The sequence below is a fragment of the Nelumbo lutea genome, chromosome 5 (genome assembly GCF_056320005.1).
Source record: "Nelumbo lutea isolate HS-2025 chromosome 5, American lotus-T2T, whole genome shotgun sequence".
Classification (NCBI taxonomy): Eukaryota; Viridiplantae; Streptophyta; class Magnoliopsida; order Proteales; family Nelumbonaceae; genus Nelumbo; species Nelumbo lutea.
Window position 1 is genome coordinate 67,541,747 of NC_142688.1, and position 21,739 is coordinate 67,563,485.

Below are 21,739 nucleotides of genomic sequence, written 5' to 3' on the forward strand. Positions count from 1 at the left end.
TTTCTACCGTTTGCCTCAACTAAGTTTTTTAAGTTCTGATTTTGAGATTTTCCACCATCTAACTAATTTCTCATTGAGATTTGTTGATCCTGATTCTATTAAGAATATAAAGGAGGCTGGCTTGAGTGAAAAAAAAAGTGAGGGAGTGTGTGAGGAACAAAATTTCTTTTATTTCCAATGAGTTTTTGTAGGTTATAAACATGAGTATTGAAGGAGAACCACAAGAGATTGACATGAAATTATTCATTAGGGCTGTTAATGAACAATTTAGAAAGTTGAATGTGAGGCTGGATGATTTGCAATCCCCATCTATTTCTAAGTCCACTAGAAGTCATGTGTTTGAGGAAGAAGAGGAAGATGATTTGGATTTGGAGGAATCAAGTTCTAAACGAGGAAAGAAGGTTGTTTCCAAAAGAGATAGAAATTTGGGCAGCATAAAGATGAAGATTCTGATATTTCAAGGAAAGAATGATCTCAAACTATACTTGGAGTGGGAAAGAAAGGTTGAGCATGTATTTGATTGTCATGATTACTCCAAGGAGAATAAAGTAAAACTAGCAGCCATGGTCACAGATTATGCAAGCATATGGTGGGATCAATTGGTGATCAGTAGGCATAGGAATGGAGAGAGGCCAATTTGGTCATGGGAAGAGATGAAATTGGTAATGCACAAGAGATTTATATCTAGCCATTACTATAGAGATTTGCATAGAAAGTTGCAAGGGCTGGTTCAAGGTTCTATGAGTGTAGAGGACTATTACAAAGAGATGGAGATAGCCATGATTAGAGCAAACATAGAGTAGGACCAAAAAGCAACAATGGCTAGATTTATTAGTGGCTTGAACAAGGAGATTGCTGATGTGGTGGATTTACAACACTATGTGGAGATGGAGGAGCTATTGCACAAAACCATTAAAGTGGAGAAGCAAATCAAATCAAAAGGGTTTAGATCTATTTCTTCATGGAAATCTAATTGAAAGGACAACAAAGCTACCTCAAAAATAAAAGATGAAGCAAAGCAAAAGGATTTGGTTGTTGTTTATAAGAGTAAAACCAACACTAAAACTTCTTCTAAGTCACGTGATGTTAAGTGTTTTAGGTGCTAAGGATTTGGGCATATTGCTTCTCAATGCCCAAACAAAAGAGTTATGATTGTGTTAGAGAATGGAGAAATAGAAAGTGTTAGATCAAGTGAGGATGAGATGCCACCATTGGAGGATTGTTCTGATGTTGAAGTTGTAGAACCTGTTCATGGTGATTTGCTGGTTACAAGGAGAGCCCTAAGTATACAGCCTAAGGATGATGGTGATGAGGAGCAACGTGAGCATATTTTTCACACAAGATGTCGTGTGAAGGATAAGGTATGAACTATGATTATTAATAGTGGAAGTTGTACTAATGTTGCTAGTACATTGTTGGTAGATAAGATGAATTTGCATACCATAAAGCATCCTAAACCGTACAAATTGCAATGACTGAATGAATGCGGAGAAGTGAGGGTAACCAAGCAAGTTCTGGTTTCCTTTTCAATTGACAAGTTTGAGGATGAGGTTCTATGTGATGTGGCACCAATGCATGCTAGTCATATATTGCTTGGCTAACCGTGGCAGTTTGATAGGAAGGTTTCACATGATGGGTATAAAAACCATTATTCTTTTGTAATGAATAACCGATTTATTGTACTAACCTCTCTCAAACCTTTGCAAGCTTATGAAGATCAAATTAGGATAGCAAGAGAGTGCAAAATGAGAGAAGAACAAAAGTGTGAGCAAGAGGAAAAGAAAAAAAAAGAAAGTGAACAAGCAAAAACAAAGAGAGCAAGTGAGACTAAGAGGAAAAGTGCAAGTGGAATGACTAAGGCCTAGAGGAAAACTGGAGAGATAAGTGTACAAAAAGGAGAGACAAGCAAGGGAATGAGAGTGTTTGCTGAAAAAAAATGAGGTTAAGAGTGTCATGATTGCAAGACAACAACTACTTGTAATTATGTACAAGGATGTTTACTTTTATACTAATGACCTTAACCCCTCTTTGCCTAGTGTTGTTGTGTCTTTATTGCAAGAGTTTGAGGACCTATTTTCCGAGGAGATTCCCTATGGACTATCTCCCTTAAGAGGTATTGAACATCAAATAGACTTCATTCCCAGTTCTGTCATACCAAATCGACCTGTTTATAGAGCTAATCCGGAGGAAACAAAGGAGATACAAAGGCAAGTGGTTGAGTTGGTGCAAAAGGGTTTTGTAAGAGAGTGTCTTAGCCCATGTTCAGTTCCTATCATCTTAGTCCTAAAGAAAGATGGAACATGGCGTATGTGTGTGGACTGCCAAGCCATTAACAAAATAACAGTTAAGTATAGACATCCTATCCCTAGATTAGATGATATGCTTAATGAATTGCATTGCTCTTGTTTGTTTTCTAAAATTGATTTAAAGAATGACTATTATCAAATTCGCATGAAAGAGGGAGATGAATGGAATACCACATTTAAAACTAAATATGGATTGTATGAGTGGTTAGTAATGCCTTTTGGTTTAACTAATGCACCTAGTACATTCATAAGGTTAATGAATCATGTCTTACGTGCTTTCATAGGGAAATTTGTGGTAGTTACTTTGATGATATTTTAGTTTATACCAAAAATTTGGATAAACATGTGAAACACTTGCATGCTGTTTTTAGTGTGTTAAGAGAGCACCAATTATATGTTAATCTAAAGAAGTGCATGTTTTGCATGGAATCTGTTGTGTTTCTTGGATTTGTTGTTAGTTCGTAAGGTATTAGTGTTGGTGAAGAGAAGGTAAAGGCAATAAGGGACTTACCTACACCTAAGAATGCAAACGAGGAAAGAAGATTTCATGGTTTAGCAAGTTTTTATCGAAGGTTTGTTAAGGATTTTAGTTCTATTGCTGCACCTTTGAATGAACTTATTAAAAAGAATGTTATTTTTAAGTGGGATGAAGTGCATGATCGAGCTTTCAAAACTTTGAAAGATAAGCTAACTAATGCACCTTTGTTGTGTTTGCCTAACTTTGATAAAGATTTTAAAGTAGAATGTGATACATCTGGAATTGGAATAGGGACTGTTTTGATGCAAGATTCCAAACCAGTTGCTTATTTTAGTGAAAAGCTAAGTGGGGCAGCCTTGAACTATCCTACTTATGACAAGGAACTTTATGCATTAGTGAGGACTCTTCAAACATGATAGCATTACTTGTGGCCAAGGGAATTCATTATTCATTCTGATCATGAGAGCTTAAAGTTCTTGAAATTCCAAGGTAAGCTTAATAAAAGGCATGCTAAGTGGCTAGAGTTCATAGAAATGTTTTCTTATGTGATCAGGTACAAACACAGAAAGGAAAATGTTATTGTTGATGCATTATCTAAGAGGTACACATTAGTTACATCTTTACAAACTAAGTTACTTGGTTTTGAATTGCTTAAGGACTTGTAAGCTAATGATTCTGATTTTGGCCAAGTATGGAATGCATGTTATAAGTGTGCATTTAATGATTTCTATAGGCATGAAGGATTTATGTTTAAGAAAGATAAATTGTGTGTGCCTATTTGTTCTATTCGTGAGTTACTTGTTAGAGAAACTTATGGAGGCGGCTTGATGGGGCACTTTGGTGTACAAAAGACTTTAGATATATTGCGTGAGCATTTTTATTGGCCTAATATGAAGCATGATGTACAATCTGTTTGTGATAAGTGCATTACGTGTAGGCAGGAAAAATCTAAAGTTAAATTGCATGGCTTGTATACCCCTTTACCAGTTCCTAACCAACCCTAGATTGATATTTCTATGGATTTTGTTTTAGGGTTACCAAGGTCTTAAAGTTGTAAGGACAAGATATTTGTACAACGGCTCATTTCATTGCCTGTTCTAAAACCAATGATGCAACACATATTGCTGACTTGTTCTTTAAGGAAGTTGTTCATTTGCATGGTTTTCCTAAGACAATTGTTAGTGATAGAGATGTTAAGTTCTCAAGTCATTTTTGGCGCACTTAATGGAATAAATTAGGAACTAAACTATTGTTTTCTACTGTTGCTGACCCTCAAACAGATGGTCAAACTGAAGTAGTTAATAGAACACTCACTACTTTGTTGCGTGCTATCATTCAAAAGAACTTAAGACAGTGGGAGAACTGTTTGCCACATATTGAGTTTGCATATAACAGGTCTGTTCATTCTACTACTTCTTTTTCACCTTTTGAAGTTGTTTATGACTTTAATCCTTTAACTCCTATGGATATTTTACCTTTGCCTGCTAATGAACATGCTAATCTTGATGATAAGAAAAAGACAGTTTTTGTGAAGGATTTACATGCCAACATTCGGGCTAACATTGAAAGGAAGAATGAGCAATATGCTAAGCAAGCTAATAAGGGGCATTTGAAGGTTGTTTTTGAACTTGGAGATTGGGTTTGGGTGCACATGCGTAAGGAGAGGTTTTCTACACAAAGGAAATCAAAATTGCAGCCTAGAAGAGATGAACCTTTTCAAGTCTTGGAAAGAGTCAATGATAACGTCTACAAGCTAGATTTTCCAAGCAACTATGGTAGTGTTAATGCAACTTTTAATGTTGTTGATCTATCTTTGTTTGATGTAGGTGATTCAAGGACAAATCCTTTCAAGGAGGGAGAGAATAACGGAAATAGAGGTGCTGACCAAATGGCTCAAGCTAATATTCCTAAATATTCTCAAGAACCTTTGCAAGGAATTGGTGGTCCAATGACTAGGACAAGGACAAAGAAGATGAAAGAGGCTTTACAAGGCTTAATCATGGAAGTGCATGGCAAAGAGGATGTTCTAGAAGATTCTAAGACTTTTCTAGAAGTTTCCAAAGCTTCACCAAGGATGATCACCTATCTTTATGTGAAAGATGATGTGCAAGGCTTAGATCTTAAAGAACAAAGCTTAGAATTCATGACATAAGACCAAGGCACATGGACATGATAAAAAAAGGCCTAATCTGCATGTTAAGATTTATTGATGGGCTTAGCGCATGGACATGATAAGAAAAGCCCCAATTCGCATGCTAAGATGTATTGATGGACTTGTTTTTTGTCTTGTTTTGTTTTACTTTGACTTTTCTATGCTTAGTTGTCATTAGTTGTAGTCTTTTAGAAGGATTCCTATATCAAGACAGATTTGTTTTCCTAAATTAAAGGGATCCTCATTAGGTTAGGTATTTCCTTATAAGATAATACATGCCTATATAAAGGCTACAACTATGTAAAACGAGATCATCAATAATATAGAGGTATTTTTAGCAAGCTTAGCTTTGCCTTCTTGTGTTCTTGGTAGAATACAATATCTTGACTTATCAAGGGAGTGATCAACCTTTGTGGTATTTTCAAGATTGGATTTTTTAAGGACTTAGTTTCCTTAAAGTTCTAATATGATCAACTACAACTTGCTTTCTAGCTTCTGGGTGCGCATAACAACTTGATTCAAGAGTTCCTAGAGCAGGTCGTCTAGTGGGTTCTTATCAGTAAGAGCACATTTCTCCAGATTTCATAAATTCTAGCACTACATTTATTGTTTTTCCAAAAGAAATTGGGGCTGAACAACTCTCATATTAGGCTACTATAGTAGCTTGGAGAGAGGGGTGCCTAATACTTTCCCTCTCCCAATCCTTGGGACCCAAAATCTCCCGGTTGTGTACCTTTTCAATGGAGAATAGAGTCACTATCAAAGACTTAAATCGAATTTTTCAAATCCACAAGTAAGGTCCCATTTCTTCTAAAAAGTGGGTGGAAACTCCATCTTTTTTAGCCGGCCTTGAGCTTACTGGAGCTCACAATCCTAAAATATTTAACTTAAAGTTTTTTGAAAATCATAGGTACCCAATTACACAAAATGTACATGTAATAGAGCATTTTTTAAGGAGTGTATTGTAGAAGGATATGTTGCAAATGAATGCTAACATTTTACTTGATGTACTTTGAAAAAATTGAGACACATTTTAACCAACCAAGGAGAAATGATGATGATGGGGTTGTTGAAATGGAAGAAAGTTGGTATATCTTTTGACAATTAGGCCATGCCTTTGGGAATAGTGGTGTAATTCTCTGAAACCAAGACATATTAAGGAAGGAAAATTAATTTGTTTTGTGTAATTTCCTAGCAATTGAACCATACATTTGATAGGTGAAATATCCTTAAAATATAGTTATAGACAATTTAGCTTATAAACTTAAGTATCAATTTCACTTTTGTGAGCTTCAAAAAGGTCATGGTCATCTCAAAACGATGGAGTCATCACCCATTTTTTAGAGGAAATGGACGCTCATTTTCAGATTTGAAAATTTTGATTTAAATCTTTGATAGTGACTCCGCTCTCCATGGAAAAGGCACACAACCGAGTGATTTCGGGTCCCAAGGATTGAGAGAGGAAAGGTACTAGGTGCTCCTCTCTCCAAGTTATTGTAGCAATCCAATACGGGAGTTGTTTAGGCTAAATTTCTTTCAAAAAACCAATAAACACAGCTGCTAGAATTTATGAAATCTGAAGAAACATGCTCTCAATTTTCCTAAGACCCTCGCCTTATTGCCTCTATACTCAATTTAGAAGAAATCGATAACAATGCTTCTCCAAGGTCTCAAAACTTCATGCAACTCAAAAAAACTAAAAAAAGAATTACCTTTCATATGTACCTTGTCAAAAGTTTTCCTACAACTAGGGATGATATAGAATGAAGTTTAAATGCATTCTTGAGATAGGGAGTGTTTCTGGTTGCAACAACTTCTACTTGAAAATGGAGGAGGCGAGTTTGGAATTTGAGGTTTAGAGTACCTCTGAATTTCATGTGAACAAGAGGCAATATATGGGCTAGGTGTTAGCACTCAATTTTTGCTTGGTCTATCACCTCAACCCCTAACTCACCCTGAACATGACCCTTTTGATCTCTCCAAATCACCCAAAAACCCAAAAACCCAAGTTTTACTATGCGAGCCCTCAGATCTAAAGTTAAACCTGCCTGATACCTATTCGATGACCCCAATTGACCCTCACTTACACCTCAACCATTAGAGCAGACAGGACCATCAGACCTAGGACCGCCCAAAACACCTTCCCATGAAAATTGAATTCAAGATTCCTTCGTTTACCTTTCCATCAAACGAAGATTCCATTTCAACTCCTATCGTTAGCCTAAACACTTAGAATCCAGATTCCCTTGATCTTGACACATCTGAATTGATCAAACCACATCGTTAAACTCTGGATACATCAAAGCACCTGCCCATAAAGTTTTAACCCCAAATTCCCCCATTTACCCTTTCATCAAATCAAGATTCTATTTCAAAGTATCCCATTGACCCAAATTCTTACGATCTTGACCTCCCCAAGACTAATCAATCATCACCATCATATCCTAGGCACCTCCAAGCACCAACATATAAAATTTCATCCAAAACACACCATTGTTTACCCTTCTATCACATAGATTTCATTTCGATGCTTGAGATTTACTAAATCAAGCCCATTCCTGATTTGCTCGATCTAGGCCCATTTGGTCCAATCAGACCCCACCAATCAATCCAAAATGTCTGAAAATCCTACCCTATAAAATTTCAGCCTAAAATACCCTCGTTTACCCTTCAACCTAAAAATATTCTATTTCGGCCAATCTTGCTAGCCTATTCATACAAACCCACTCTCTATGGTTAAACCCATCTCAACCCTCCACTTTTTGACTTGGAACCATCCATCATTGAAATAGGACCCTGGTTTGACCCCGCTGAAATTCCTTGAAATTATAAAATTACCCCTGCCTTCCATATAAATTCAACCTAAAGTTTCATTCGCCCTAATGGACAAATTCCCTTCTCCCCCTATCAAACTAGAAGCAGCGGTGCCCTTTTTCATTGTCGGCTCACTCATTATTACTGCTGATTGAAGTCTTCCCACTTTTCAATCTCTGTTGTTTTCTGAAAACTCGTCGCTAGTGCTCGAAAGACTGAAACTTAGCTAAAAACGACCACTATTTGATCGTATCGGCAAAGTCCATCACAAAATTAGTCTTCTGGTTCAGAGGTCAATTCCATCCATTCATTAGCCACAAGTCAGAGTAAACATCGATCATTCATTCTTTTGTGCATATCATTCTCAGGCCACATTCTTCTCAGGCAATCCCTTCTCTCATTCAGTGTGTTCGGGTTTTCTTTCTCCTAGCGTTTTACCGACATCTGGAGTTGGGAGTAACGGGAATGGTTGACTCAGCCAGGTACTTCTCGGTACCAATCCAGATTTAGGTTTAGGTTCTTTTTTTCTCTTAAGAGTATAAAACCTGTTTTACCCTCAAATCTCATAATAAGTCATGTGATTTCTTTCTTTTTGGACCATTGTCTCTTTCTTTATTTTACCTCTTAGATCAGTTCATCATACTAAATATTTTTTATAGAATGGCAATGGTTTAATTCTATTAATCATCCTAAGATATTTGTTCTAGAGATAATTATGGTTTATACCATCTCATGCTTTGTTTAGCTAAGTCTGTGTCTGATGTTTGAGATATTAGTTCTTTAAACTATATTTGGTGAGGTATATATATAGCTCCTCCATGAGCTACTTTGTTTCATCTTGTTGTGTTTCTTTAATTCTTATATGAATATTTTGCTTGATTGATCCCATGTGAGCCCCACCTATTAGACCTGAAATAGGGGTGTCTTACCCCTTCCCTCTCCCATCTGAGTATTACTCAGACTGGTTAGCTGGTGCCAAAAGCTTTGGAGTCACTACTAAAATGAAAAACATTTTTGTAAATTATTCCCAGAGGTCCCATCACCTCCATTTCCTAAACTAATGGATGGCAACTCCATTTCTAGCCCAAGTGGTAACTGAGTCATTTTTCCAATGCTCACAAACTAGTGACTCCACTAGGGAATTCTTGGACCATAGGTGGGGCCTACATGGGGCCCATTTGGCTTGATTGCCTTTTTCTTGTTTATATGCATGCTTCTTTGTTGCTTTCATCTTTTAGAATAACAATTGATTGTTTTTCGTTGATTCTTAGTTAATTCTTTTACTACTTTATATTTGTTATTGCTTATCTACTCACTTACACTCTGCACACATACTTTTGCATTAGTTTTAATATCCCATGTCCTATTAGGGAGGGTCCTAGGTGGCAGGTCATCGAGGCCTTGGTTCTAATAGTCACACTGAATACCTAAACCAGTCACCAGTCAAAGAAGCCCATTTGGCCAATGGGTGGAGGTTTGAAGACCAACTACCTTGTTGGAGTCTTGTGTCTAGAAATAAACCGTGTCAACCCATGCATTTTCACTTAGACCTTTCATTTTTTTTTTTGATAAAAAGTAGTGGGCGAGATCACCCTAATTTTAGGATAGGGCACACATGTTGAGCACTTTGTAGAATAACAAAAAAATAAAATAAAATATGATAGGATAGAAAAATAAAAAAGGAAAAAAAAGAGAAGAAAAAGGAAGAAAAATTGGAATAAAAATAGTAGAAAACTTTAGCATTTTGTTGGGATAGATAAAGAAAGTAGAAATAGCACAAATGCATATGAAAATGAAAGGGAGGGTAATGAAGAAAATAAAAATCAACGAAAAATAAAAAAATCAAATATAAAAAATCAAATCATCGAAAAAGAGGAAAAGGAGGAAAAATAATAATGATAAAGGAAAACAAAAAATAAAAAAGAGTAACAAAAGCTTTTTATGTAAAGAAAATGATGTTGAAGAAATGATGATGATAATAATAATAATAAATAAATAAGAAAAATTAAAAAAAGATTGTAAAAGAAGAAGGCATGAAGATCCCTTGTCACAATCCAAGATTGTTGAAGTTTACTTTAATCAAACCAAGTTTTGGGAAAACTTAAACAATAAACAAAAAATAATAATAATGAAAAAAAAAGGAAATGATGAAAAATAATCCAAAAAGAAAAAGGAAAAAGTTATAAAGATAAAAAGAGGAAAAAATAAGAAAAAAAGTTTTTAAGAGGATAAAAAAAGAATTGATAAAAAATAATAAAACAAAAGATTGGAAATGAGAAAAGAGGATGAGAATATCCATTATCATAGGTATTTCTTGTAGTTTGTGTTCACCAACTAGAATATTGGAATTGTAATAAAGGCATATTATCAAATCAAAAGATGAAATAAAAAAAAAAGGAAAAGAAAAAAACAAAAAGAGAAAAAGAGTTGTTGGAAAGAGAGAGAAAGAAGGACTTGATTTAAATGCACAGAGTTAAGGTAAAGTTTTGCAAACTTCCTGCAAGTTCTGGGTCCTTGGAGAAGAACAAGGTAGTCCCTATTATTAGATAATGTTCTGCATGTCTAGTGGAGTTATGAGCATCCTCCCCTCAGTTTTGAAGATGAAAGGTCCTGAAGGTTACGAGACCCATTTGACCCAAGGGCTCTATTCTTGGAAATTTATGGGGTTCATATCCCAAGGGCTCTATTCCTGGAAATTTATGGGGTTCATAGAATTCCTATTTGGTGACAGTAACTTTACTGGGATTTACCTTCAGGCATTGGACAACGCAGAGGTATGATTGAATTAGCAATTCATGGAAATTTTGCTTGAAGATCTCTTCCACCAGAGCTTAATCACTTAAAGAGTTTAGAATGTTAGACAGTTTTGTATGCCCTTAGCTTCAATCAAAATTGATGTACTTTATGAGTTTATTGTAAATGAATAAAAGTGCATATTTGATTCATGTTCCCTTGGTATGTTTCTGTGTAATACCCTTAAACTGGACACTTATTGAGACTCGTGTTAGTTTAGAATATTCACAGCCTGTGGGCCCATAGAGCCCATTCGATGGGTTTCAGGGGGTGCACTGTCTTTAACAGTGTATTCGACCAGGCCTTGTAACAAAGGCTAGGCCGAACCCATGTGGCTGATGTGTAGATCAATGCTTGGGTCCCACGCCATACAAGGAAGCCCAACTGGGCAGCAGTTAGGAAGGTTAAGTGAGCACATAAGCTTAATGGGCCTAAAGCCCATTTCGAACTGAGCTATTTATTTAGTTAATTAAAGGGGCGAATTCTGAGATGGATTAGCAGATAGGATAGGGTCTTAATCCTATCTACTCAGAGAGTCCAGATCTGAATATGATTAAGATCTAGAAACCTCCTAATGGGATTAGGAGAAAGCTAATCTAATCTGCAGATAAGATAAGGGTTTATCCTTATCACTAGAAGAGAAGGTTGATCCAAATATGATTTGGATAAGCAGCTCCTAATGGGATTAGGAGCTGATCTTTTAAGTTAACAAAAAGAAGGAGGGGGCGACAACCTTTGGAAGGGATACATCAGATCCTCTTTAGTGCTGAAATCAAGAAGAGAGAATTCTGCACCCTGCGAATACTCTCTTGCCGCCTCCCTGTTCTTGTTGCCCTGTTTGCCAGTTCGATCTCCAGTTGTGGGAGAAGTCAAGATTGGATCTTGACATCAGTTCTTTGAAAATGGATTGAGAAGGAAGCTGTGCTCACGTATCATTCTACTGATTCTTGCGAAGGACAGAGTTCTTGGGGAAGAACACTGCTGATTCTGCTCCATCCTGCACTGCGCCATCTTCAGTGGGAGCAGTGTTTGGATCCTTCCTTTGGCGTGAACACCTTCGTTGGGAGATATTATTTCTCCGTATCAGGTATAATTCTCTCCTATTCCTTTTGGTTCAGATCTAGTTCAGTTTAAGGTTCAAGAATGATCCTTGAAAATATGATTTTCTAAATAGGGAATGTGATTCCCAGTTGAAGGGAGAGAAAAATTTTTGAAATTTGCCCCTTATTCCGCAATCTTTGGGTGTCCATGGGATGGATCTCTCATCCTTTCATGGAATCCCTGTACCTAGGAGATATCGGGGATCAGTTTCACTTGTGAGGATCTAGAATCAGTTTAATAGTTTCATTTGATTCAAACCATTGCAGAGGATTGATTATCTTGTTCTAGTGCTGCTGAATCTGAATCAAGTAATAGCATGCCACGAATGAGTTGCATGTTACCTGGCAAAACATTTTTAAGGCTGATGAGGGGACTAACATTAAGAATTGCTCTTATAGTGTATGGAAGGGTGGAAGAAGCAGACACACTGAGTGAGCAAATGACTTGGGATCAAGATCCCATACTTGATTATGGTGGTTTGTATGCTTTGGCACTGGCTTGTAGGGGAACAGCTAATAACAAGACCATCCGCTAGCTGCTGTATTTTGTTGCATCAAATGTTGGTGATGATGTAAGGACTGTTACTCTGGCCCTTAGTTTTGTTCTTTACCCTAAAACCAAAATAGACCACTCAGATTGTTTCACTGCTTGCTGAGTCTTACAATCCACATGGTGCAACTGTAATAGGAATTTCCTACTGGGCACGGGTTTGAGTGAAGCGATGTCTTTGCTATAGCTGTTTGCATTAGATGTTTTGGATTTTGTTTGTCAGGGACCCTCATTAGTATGGCTACGATCATGGTCCAGTTTAGTGAAGCTAGTGATTGTTAGGATAATTCAAACTTTGGGGCCAGTTGGGCCATGATCCAGTCCAGTAGGAAGTTATCTTTCAAGTCCAATTAGTTTCAGCTTTTAGAATTAGTTTCTATCTTGTTACATGTGTCATTTGTTAATTTATTACTTGGTAGAAAATTCACCTAGATGTGCTGAACATGTTATCATGGAAGTTAATTAGTTATTAGTTCTGGGTCTATTTAAGGAGTTCTTTGTATTATTTTGAGTGTGAAATACAATTGTTCTCTGTCAGATTTTGCCTCTATAGTGTTCAATAGCTTGCTCTATTTTGTTTAATTTTTTTGATCACAACCTGATTGTGAAATTGCTGTAGAGACACCACAGCAGTTTTTATGAGCTCATCAATTTACAGATGGTATCAGAGCCTTGTTGATCCAGAAGTTAGGCCTTCCTTTATATATAGTAGAAGCATGGTAGGTAATGTTGTGAATGGTTTATTGGTTGTTCCTATTTTTTATGGCATTATATGTTTTGGAGTATTAAGATGAAGACAGTATTTGTGTCAATCAAAGCCTGGGATATTGTAGAAAATAGGTTTGAAGAACCTGAATAATTGACAACAGCTCAGTGGAATGAACTTAAGGAGAAGAAGAGGAAAGATGCCAAGGCATTGTCATTGATCCATCAGGCCATGGTGGACAACATCTTTCCAAAAATTATGAATGCCATCACTTCAAACGAAGCATGGGATATTCTTGGAGAGGAGTATCAAGGTACAGGTAAGGTACTATCTGTTAAATTGCAAGCTCTCCTTCATGAATTTGAAAATCTATCTATGAGAAATTCTGCAAAATTTCAAGAAATATTTAGTATAGTTAGTTCAATTGTCAATCAAATTCAGTCATATAGAAAGGAATTATTTGATCAAAAAGTTGTTGAGAAAGTGTTAAGAATTCTTCCATCTAAATATGATCATGTCTTTGCTGCCATAGAAGAGTCTAAGGACTTATATTATTATTCTATGAATGAATTAATGGGTTCTTTGCATGTACATGAACAAAGACTAAATAGAGTTGCTGATACACCACCAGAGCAAGTATTACAGATGAAGTTGGATCCCAAGAAAGGGTCTGAAGATGCTGGAAGAGGTTATAATGGAAAAGGCCGTGGACGTGGTGGGTTCCAAGGAAGAGGTAGAGGCAAATCTAATGGCCAGTAGAGAAATTCAAATGAAGGAAATCATGGTTTCAATTCGGTTGCATGTTCATATTGCAAGAAAACTAATCATGCTGATAAGGATTATTGGTATAAGAATAACAACAATCAACATAGGAATTCACCACAATGTTATTATTGTAAAAAACATGGGCATATAGAGAAAAATTATTTTCAAAAATCTAGGGAACATGCAAACTTTCTTGAAGAGAAAGAAGACAATAGACATAAAAGTGATGACAAATTATTTCTCTCATGCCTTACTGCCCATGATGGAGTAAATGATGATACTTGGTGGATAGTGGGTGTAGTAATCACATGACTAGAAACAAAACTTATTTTGTTGAACTTGATGAATCCATCAAAAGACAAGTGACAATGGGTGACAACAACCAAGTTAAAGTGCATGGAATAGGCATTGTTGTTATCACTAATCTAATTGGAATGAAATTTATTAATCGTGTAATGTATGTGTGGAGAAGATGGGCCGAATGGCCCATAGGCTATTTATCCTTTTTTATCTTTTATGTTCTTTGCTATAATGGACCTTAATCTGGGCCTATTCTTTCTTATGTTATGTCGTTTTAATTTTCTGCCCAACTAAGGGCTTCTCTATAAATTACCAAAGTTTAACTTAATAAAATAGAATTAAGGGTGTAAGAGAAGAGATTATGTTCAAAAATCTCTCTCTCTGAATCCAAGTTGCCGCCACCTTCTTCTTCATCTTCTCCCCTCTTGAACTCTGATTTCTGCTACTTTCTTCTGATTTACATCTTTCTAAACAGTCATTTCTTCTCAAAAGGCTGTTTTTCTTCTTGATATCAGAGCATACTCATATTTTCCCTTTTTTTCACTTTTTTTCCCATACACAGTGTGTATGGAGAACTGAATCATATGAGTAGTTAAAGACACATTTTTCAGCCCAGTTATTAGTGGTTTCTAGAGAGAAGAGGACTGAATTTGTTGCCCCCTTGATAGATTCAAGTGTGTTGCCCAAAACACTAACTTTTTGGAGTTCTGTGAAGCCTACAAGGAGTGGCTGAATTTTCTCCATTTCTCCCAACTTCCAAGTGTAACGCAGATTACTTGTATGGCTGCATAGAGGTTCGCTCACAACACAGTTTTGTTCTGTCTTCATTTGGTGTTTTTCGAAGTTGTTTGAAATCATTTTTGAGGTGTTTAAGAAGATGAACTCCTCAGACATTGAAAACAAGCATGTTTCTGAATCCAGACAGGTTCCGAGAGCCTCTGTAGACTAAATACTAGGTGTGACCACAGTCAAATTGGATGGAACTAATTATCTAGCATGATCACAATCAATAAAGATTCATATTTGTAATAGAGGTGTTAGATAGTTTTGTATGCCCTTAGCTTCAATCGAATTGATGTACTTTATGAGTTTATTTTAAATGAATAAAAGTGCATATTTGATTCATGTTCCCTTGGTATGTTTCTGTGTAATACCCTTAAACTGGACACTTTTTGAGACTCGTGTTAGTTTAGAATGTTCATAGCCAGTGGGTCGGTCTGGGGAGACCTATCGTGACAAGGCTGACACTGTGGTGCCACCAAGTTGGTTGGGGTGGCTTGTCTCAGCTACTGGGGTGAGACCCCAGGCACATACAGCGTGGGATTAATTGAATCTTTGAACTGGACCAGATTTCCAGTATTGCCCTGGACCTTGGAGATTGATGGGCAAAACTGGAAAGTTACACCTGACCCCTAGACTCGATTATGATACTGCACTAGGTGTCGGATCGGGCTATCTTTGATGTACCAATCAGTGAGATCCTTAGCGGGGGTCAAAACCTGGGTATGTTGGGACAATCCGAGAATTCATCTAAGTGGGTGATCAAAATGATAGGATCAACCCCTTTGTCGGACAAAGGTAATGATCGGGGATGCACTCTCACTGTTCGAAACCAAGACTACCGGCAGCCGATTTCAACCGTTGAGATTTGTTTTGCAAAGTATATTTTATATGAGATATAAAGGTATATATATTATGGTTTCTAAAATGTTTGCAAAAGGGTTTTAATTCCCGGGATCCATATAAGTGGAGAGTGCAACACTGTTCCTTGCAGCCGAGGGAGAGGTCCTCTCTTGTCGGGCAGTGTATGATCATTAAGGGCTGAGAGGTTAAGTGTAAGACCATTGAGGATAATACCTGATGGGCTAATCTTGCATCTGCCCACAGTCCCTAGGTGTTACAAGGAGGCTTGGCCCAGGGACCACTTAGGGTAAGTATTGTGCCCATAGAGCCCATTCGATGGGTTTCAGGGGGTGCACTGTCTTTAACAGAGTATTCGACCAGGCCTTGTAACAAAGGCTGGGCCGAACCCATGTGGCTGATGTGTAGATCAATGCTTGGGTCCCACGCCATACAAGGAATCCCAACTAGGCAGTAGTTAGGAAGGTTAAGTGAGCACATAAGCTTAATGGGCCTAAAGCCCATTTCGAATTGGGCTATTTATTTAGTTAATTAAAGGGGTGAATTCTGAGATGGATTAGTAGATAGGATAGGGTCTTAATCCTATCCACTTAGAGAGCCCAGATCTGAATCACATTCAGATCTAGAAACCTCCTAATGGGATTAGGAGAAAGCTGATCTAATCTGCAGATAAGATAAGGGTTTATCCTTATCACTAGAAGAGAAGGCTGATCCAAATATGATTTGGATAAGCAACTCCTAATGGGATTAGAATCTAATCTTTTAAGTTAACAAAAGAAGGAGGGGGCGGTAGCCTTTAGGAGATATACATCAGATCCTCTTTAGTGCTGAAATCAAGAAGAGAGTATTATGCACCCTGCGAATACTCTCTTGCCGCCTCCCTGTTCTTGCTGCCCTATTTGCCAGTTCGATCTCCAGTTGTGGGAGAAGTCAAGATTGGATCTTGACATCAGTTTTTTGAGAAATGATTGAAAGGAAGCTGTGCTCACGTACCATTCTACTGATTCTTGCGAAGGACAGAGTTCTTGGGGAAGAACACTGTTGATTCTGCTCCATCCTGCACTACGCCATCTTCAGTGGGAGCAGTCTTTGGATCCTTCCTTGGGCGTGAACACCTTCGTTGGGAGATATTATTTCTCCGTATCAGGTATAATTCTCTCCTATTCCTTTTGGTTCAAATCTGGTTCAGGTTAAGGTTCAAGAATGATCCTTGAAAATATGATTTTCTAAATAGGGAATGTGATTTCCAGTTGAAGGGAGAGAAAAATTTTTGAAATTTGCCCCCTTATTCCGCTATCTTTGGGCGTCCATGGGATGGATCTCTCATCCCTTCAGTGGTATCAGAGCCATGGTTCAAATCTTGAACCATGCTATTTCAGATCTGAACCTGCGCAATTAGGGAGAAGGCGTTCTACCCAATTTGTGCAGATATGGTTTTTTGGGAAATTTGTTCCCAAAACAGATGGGCAAATAATCTGAAATTAATTTTAAATAAATCTGATTATTATTTAGAATTATTCTTTATAATTTTCTTGATTTATGGGTTGTTCGTACAAGAGGAGATCGAATTCTTGGTTTGCGTAGGGAACCTGCGATTTTGCAGTTCTTGAATTATTTTTGGGTCTGTAAATATATATTTTTTATTTTCTAGACTCAATGTTTAGGTATTCGATCTGATGTAATTATTGATAGAAATAGGATTTCTATTTATTTTATTTTGGATCGGAGATGGCAGCGCAGAGAAAAGGAGATTTCACAGATGGGAGAAACGCTATCTGCGATTTGCAGTTTGTGAAATTGCATTCTGTGATCTAACCTCTGTTTTGCAGGATGGATTGTGTGAACAGCCCGGATTGTCTGATTCTTGTTTTTCCTTTTATCAGTATTTAATTTCAGATTATTTTCTTAAATTAAGGATTTAATTAAAAATCAAACCCTAGACCCATTCGAACCGAGATTGGTTCAAAATGTTTGGACCAATTCTAGCGTTTAATCAAGGCTAAAAGTCAGCCCTAATTTCCCACTAATGGGCCTAAGGATTGATATTTAATTAAATGGTTAATTCGGCCCAACCTGTAAAGGCCCAATTTTAAATAGCTAAAACTGCAAAAGCCCATTTTAAAGGATAAAGCTATATGGGTCGAACTGGGTAACCCTAATTCAGCCCATATACCTAGATAATATTAATGGTTAATATTATGGAATTTTAACGGGCTTCCAACAGGCCTTACAGATAATTAATTGATTGGATCAATTTATCCCTGCATGAGATGTATGAATGTGTGATGTGCTGCGTACATGGGCCATAAGTACTTGGCCCATGCTCATTCGACAGTGGCTCTTGTGCACACCATGGCTGAATGCACATCATTGCCATGGTGTCCCTTTTGGTCATTGGATGACTTCCCTCAGTGGTGGGCCCCACACCTCATTAAGAGGTTACGTGCGGAACCCTAGCCGATTCAAGGCCCACCGAAATCAGGCTTTATGAAAGTCAATGGGAACCACTTTGGTTTGACCTAAATCAAACTAGGGCATAATTTTGTTCCCTCCAGCTAATATGAGTGCATGTGATAGAGAGATTCATATGATGAACTCTCTAAAGGCCTTCCATCATTAGCATGAGGATGGGTCCTTCAGTAATGAGAAAACGCACCAGAAAATGGGCTATCCATTTGCTGTTGGACTTGTCTGAGTGTTTCATAAGATGATAGGGGCGTCATAGACCGATGTGGGAGGGGCTTCACCAGAAAATGGGAACTCTCTCACGGTACCTTGGCATTCACGAATATGATGGGTAAGCACTCATTGGACAGAAAGGTTTACCTGAAAATGGCTCTGAACCTTGTCTGACAGAGGCCAAAGGGAAAACTCATATGATGAGTGGATATGATCCTTCACAGAAAGGTGGTGGGGTTATGCAGCTGAAACAGTTGGCTCCATGCACCCTATGTGATTTCCCACATTTCCAGAGATAACCCGTAGTCTCCGTCACTGAGAAAGGAGGGAAATCTCAGAGACAAATAAATGGAAATGGATCGTAGATTAAAATCCATATCTATGAAATGAACATGAATCAAATTAGGTTGTGGACTGATGTTTGCTCTTTTATCAGAAAATGGCAAACGGATCTTTTGCAAAACTACTTGATGACAACAAGTTGAAGGGCCCAAACTATGCTGACTGGTACAGGAACCTTATGCTGGTCCTACCTTCTAAAAAGCTGGACAAAGTGGCAAAGAATCCTGCCCCAGAGCGTCCGGGTGATAGGGCTTCTGAGGCCCGAAGGAGAGACTATCAAGAATGGGAGGAGAAAAACTCCCTTGCCCGGTGTTACATCATTGCCTCCTTGGACAACCCGATACAGAGGGAGTTCGATCAGATCGAACTTGCCAAAGACATATTGGACAGTCTCAGGACAATGTATGAAGAGGAGAATCGTTCTACTCGACAAAAGGTCTTGAAACAGTTCATGACCGCACAAATGTCCAAGGGTCAACAAGTTCATGACCATTGTCTTCGGATGATGGGGTACATCAACGAACTGGAGGCTCTTGGATCCAGGCTGGACCTTGTATCCCAGATAGATGCTATCCTTAACTCTTTGCCTCCTTCTTTTAATCCGTTCATCATGAACTATAACATGAACAAGCTGAATGTTAGCTTACAAGAGCTCAACAATATGTTGCAAAGAGCTGAAGAACTGATTAAAAAGGATGAGCCTGTAGCCATGCTTGTTGAAGCTGGCAAGACAGGCAAGAGAAAGAGGAAGGCAAAGAAGCCTCAGAAGAAAGCCACTAAGAGCAAGAAGTAGAAGAAAGACAAAGCATCGGATGCCTGTCACTTCTGCAAGAAGACCGGCCAGTGGAAAAGGAACTGTCCTGCCTACCTGGAATCCAAGAAAGGTAACTTCGAAACTTGTGTTATAGAAACCAATTTGTTGGTACCTTCTGCGTCCTGGTGTATTGACTCTGGGGCTTCAACTCATGCGTGTAACTCACCGTAGGGGTTCAAGGTTAGTAGAAGGCTGAGTGAAGGAGAAGTCACACTCTACTTGGGGACTACTGCAACTATTGCAGCTGTGGCGATAGGAACCGTGGAGTTAATTTTTAGAGAAGGAACAATTGTATTGAAAGACTGTCTTTATGTGCAAAATTTAAGAAGAATTTTGATTTCTGTCTCAAAACTGTGTGCAGATGGTTATTCTGTCTTCTTTAGTAATACGATTACTATTAAAAGAAACAACAGATTCATCGCATTTGGGGAACTAGAGAACGGTCTCTATGTTCTACATCCTTCTCTAGAAACTAACATAACCGAAACTACGTCAGCTGAAATCCCCAAGAAGAGAGCCCGTGATACAGTTAGTCCCACGTGTCTGTGGCATTATCGACATGGCCACATCAGTGTTGACCAAATCACAAGGTTGGTAAATGATGGTCCTTTGGATTTTCTAACTGTAGAAGATCTTCCCACTTGTGAGCCTTGCCTATAAGGCAAGATGACGAAACGGCCATTTAACGGTAAGCCTGAAATATGTACAAGCACACTTGACCTAATACTTACTGATATGTGGTCCCCTAAGTGTTAGGACACGAAATCAACACGTGTATTTCATCACCTTCACAGATGATTTTTCATGAAACGGTTACGTGTACCTAATGAGACACAAGTCTGAATCATTTGAAAAGTTCAAAGAGTTTAGACAAGAGGTCGAGAAACAGTTAGGGAGAGAAATTAAGGCCCTTCGATCAGATCGAGGTGGCGAGTATCTCTCTGACAAATTCAGGGACTACTTAAAGGACAAAGGGATAGTATCACAATTAGCTCCTCCTGCTACACCACAACTTAACGCTGTTTTCAGAGAGGAGGAATAGGACCTTATAGGATATGGTCCGGTTACCCACATCCTTTTGGGGTTATGCATTAGAGACTGCGATTTATGTGCTGAATCGGGTTCCAACCAAATCGGTTCCGAATACTCCATATGAACTTTGGACCGGAAAGAAACCAAGTGTCAGACACTTGAAGATTTGGGGTTGTCCAGCACACGTTAAAAGAACGAGTGCAGACAGGTTGGAATCCAAGACCAGCCATTGCCTATTTCTAGGCTACCCAAAAGGCTCTGTAGGTTACCTATTCTATGACCCAAGTGAGCAGAAAGTGTTCTACAGTCGTAATGCGCAATTCTTGGAAACCGACTATATCCTGGACACCCATCGTCAGGAAGTTGTTCTTGATGAAGAGAGCTCAGGAGCAGTGGGAGATGTCCCACAAGTTCCAGGTAGTGACCAACCTAGAAGATCCACTCGGGTATCCAGGCCACCAGTCCGTTATGGTTATGATCAGGATAGTTACCAGGTGGAAACTTTGACTAGTGAGGAGGATCCCGTGACTTACACGGAAGCTATGTTGGACATGTTAGACAATTTTGTATGCCCTTAGCTTCAATCAAAATTGATGTACTTTATGAGTTTATTGTAAATGAATAAAAGTGCATATTTGATTCATGTTCCCTTGGTATGTTTTTATCTAATTCCCTTAAACTGGATACTTATTGAGACTCGTGTTAGTTTAGAATGTTCATAGCCAGTGGGTCGGTCTGGGAAAACCTATCCTGACAAGGCTGACACTGTGGTGCCACCAAGTCGGTTGGGGTGGCTTGTCTCAGCTACCGAGGTGAGACCCCAAGCACATATAATGTGGGATTAATTGAATCTTTGAACTGGACCAGATTTTCAGTATTGCCCTGGACCTTGGAGATTGATGGGCAAAACTGGAAAGTTACACCCGACCCATAGACTCGATTATGATACTACACTAGGTGTCGGATCGGGCTGTCTTTGATGTACTAATCAGTGAGATCCTTAGTGGGGGTCAAAACCTGGGTATGTTGGGACAATCCGAGAATTCATCTGAGTGGGTGATCATAGTGACAGGATCAGCCCCTTTGTTGGACAAAGGCAATGATCGGGGATGCACTCTCACTATTGGAAACCAAGACTGCCGGCAGCCGATTTCAACCGTTGAGATTTGTTTTGCAAAGTATATTTTATATGAGATATAAAAGTATATATATTATGGTTTCTAAAATGTTTGCAAAAGGTTTTTAATGCCCGGGATCCATATAAGTG

The 21,739-nt window shown here is 38.2% G+C and overlaps 1 protein-coding gene and 1 pseudogene across 2 annotated transcripts in view; both read left to right on the top strand.

Annotated features, from left to right (window-relative positions):
• Positions 1 to 200: 200 nt before the first annotated feature.
• LOC148852777 (uncharacterized) lies at positions 201 to 4,936 on the top strand (annotated as a pseudogene).
• A 2,917-nt stretch (positions 4,937 to 7,853) lies between these two features.
• The window catches only part of LOC148852778 (uncharacterized), a 46,246-nt gene continuing 32,360 nt past the window's right edge, over positions 7,854 to 21,739 (top strand). Inside the window, exons 1-3 of one of the 2 annotated variants that reach the window (XR_016098812.1) lie at positions 7,854 to 8,232; positions 12,813 to 13,218; positions 13,502 to 14,378. The gene's annotated coding sequence lies outside the window, so the exon portion shown is untranslated. Of the gene's footprint in view, positions 8,233 to 12,812; positions 13,219 to 13,501; positions 14,379 to 21,739 lie in introns of those variants that run through there. The other variant, XM_088943038.1, reaches the window with a different exon arrangement.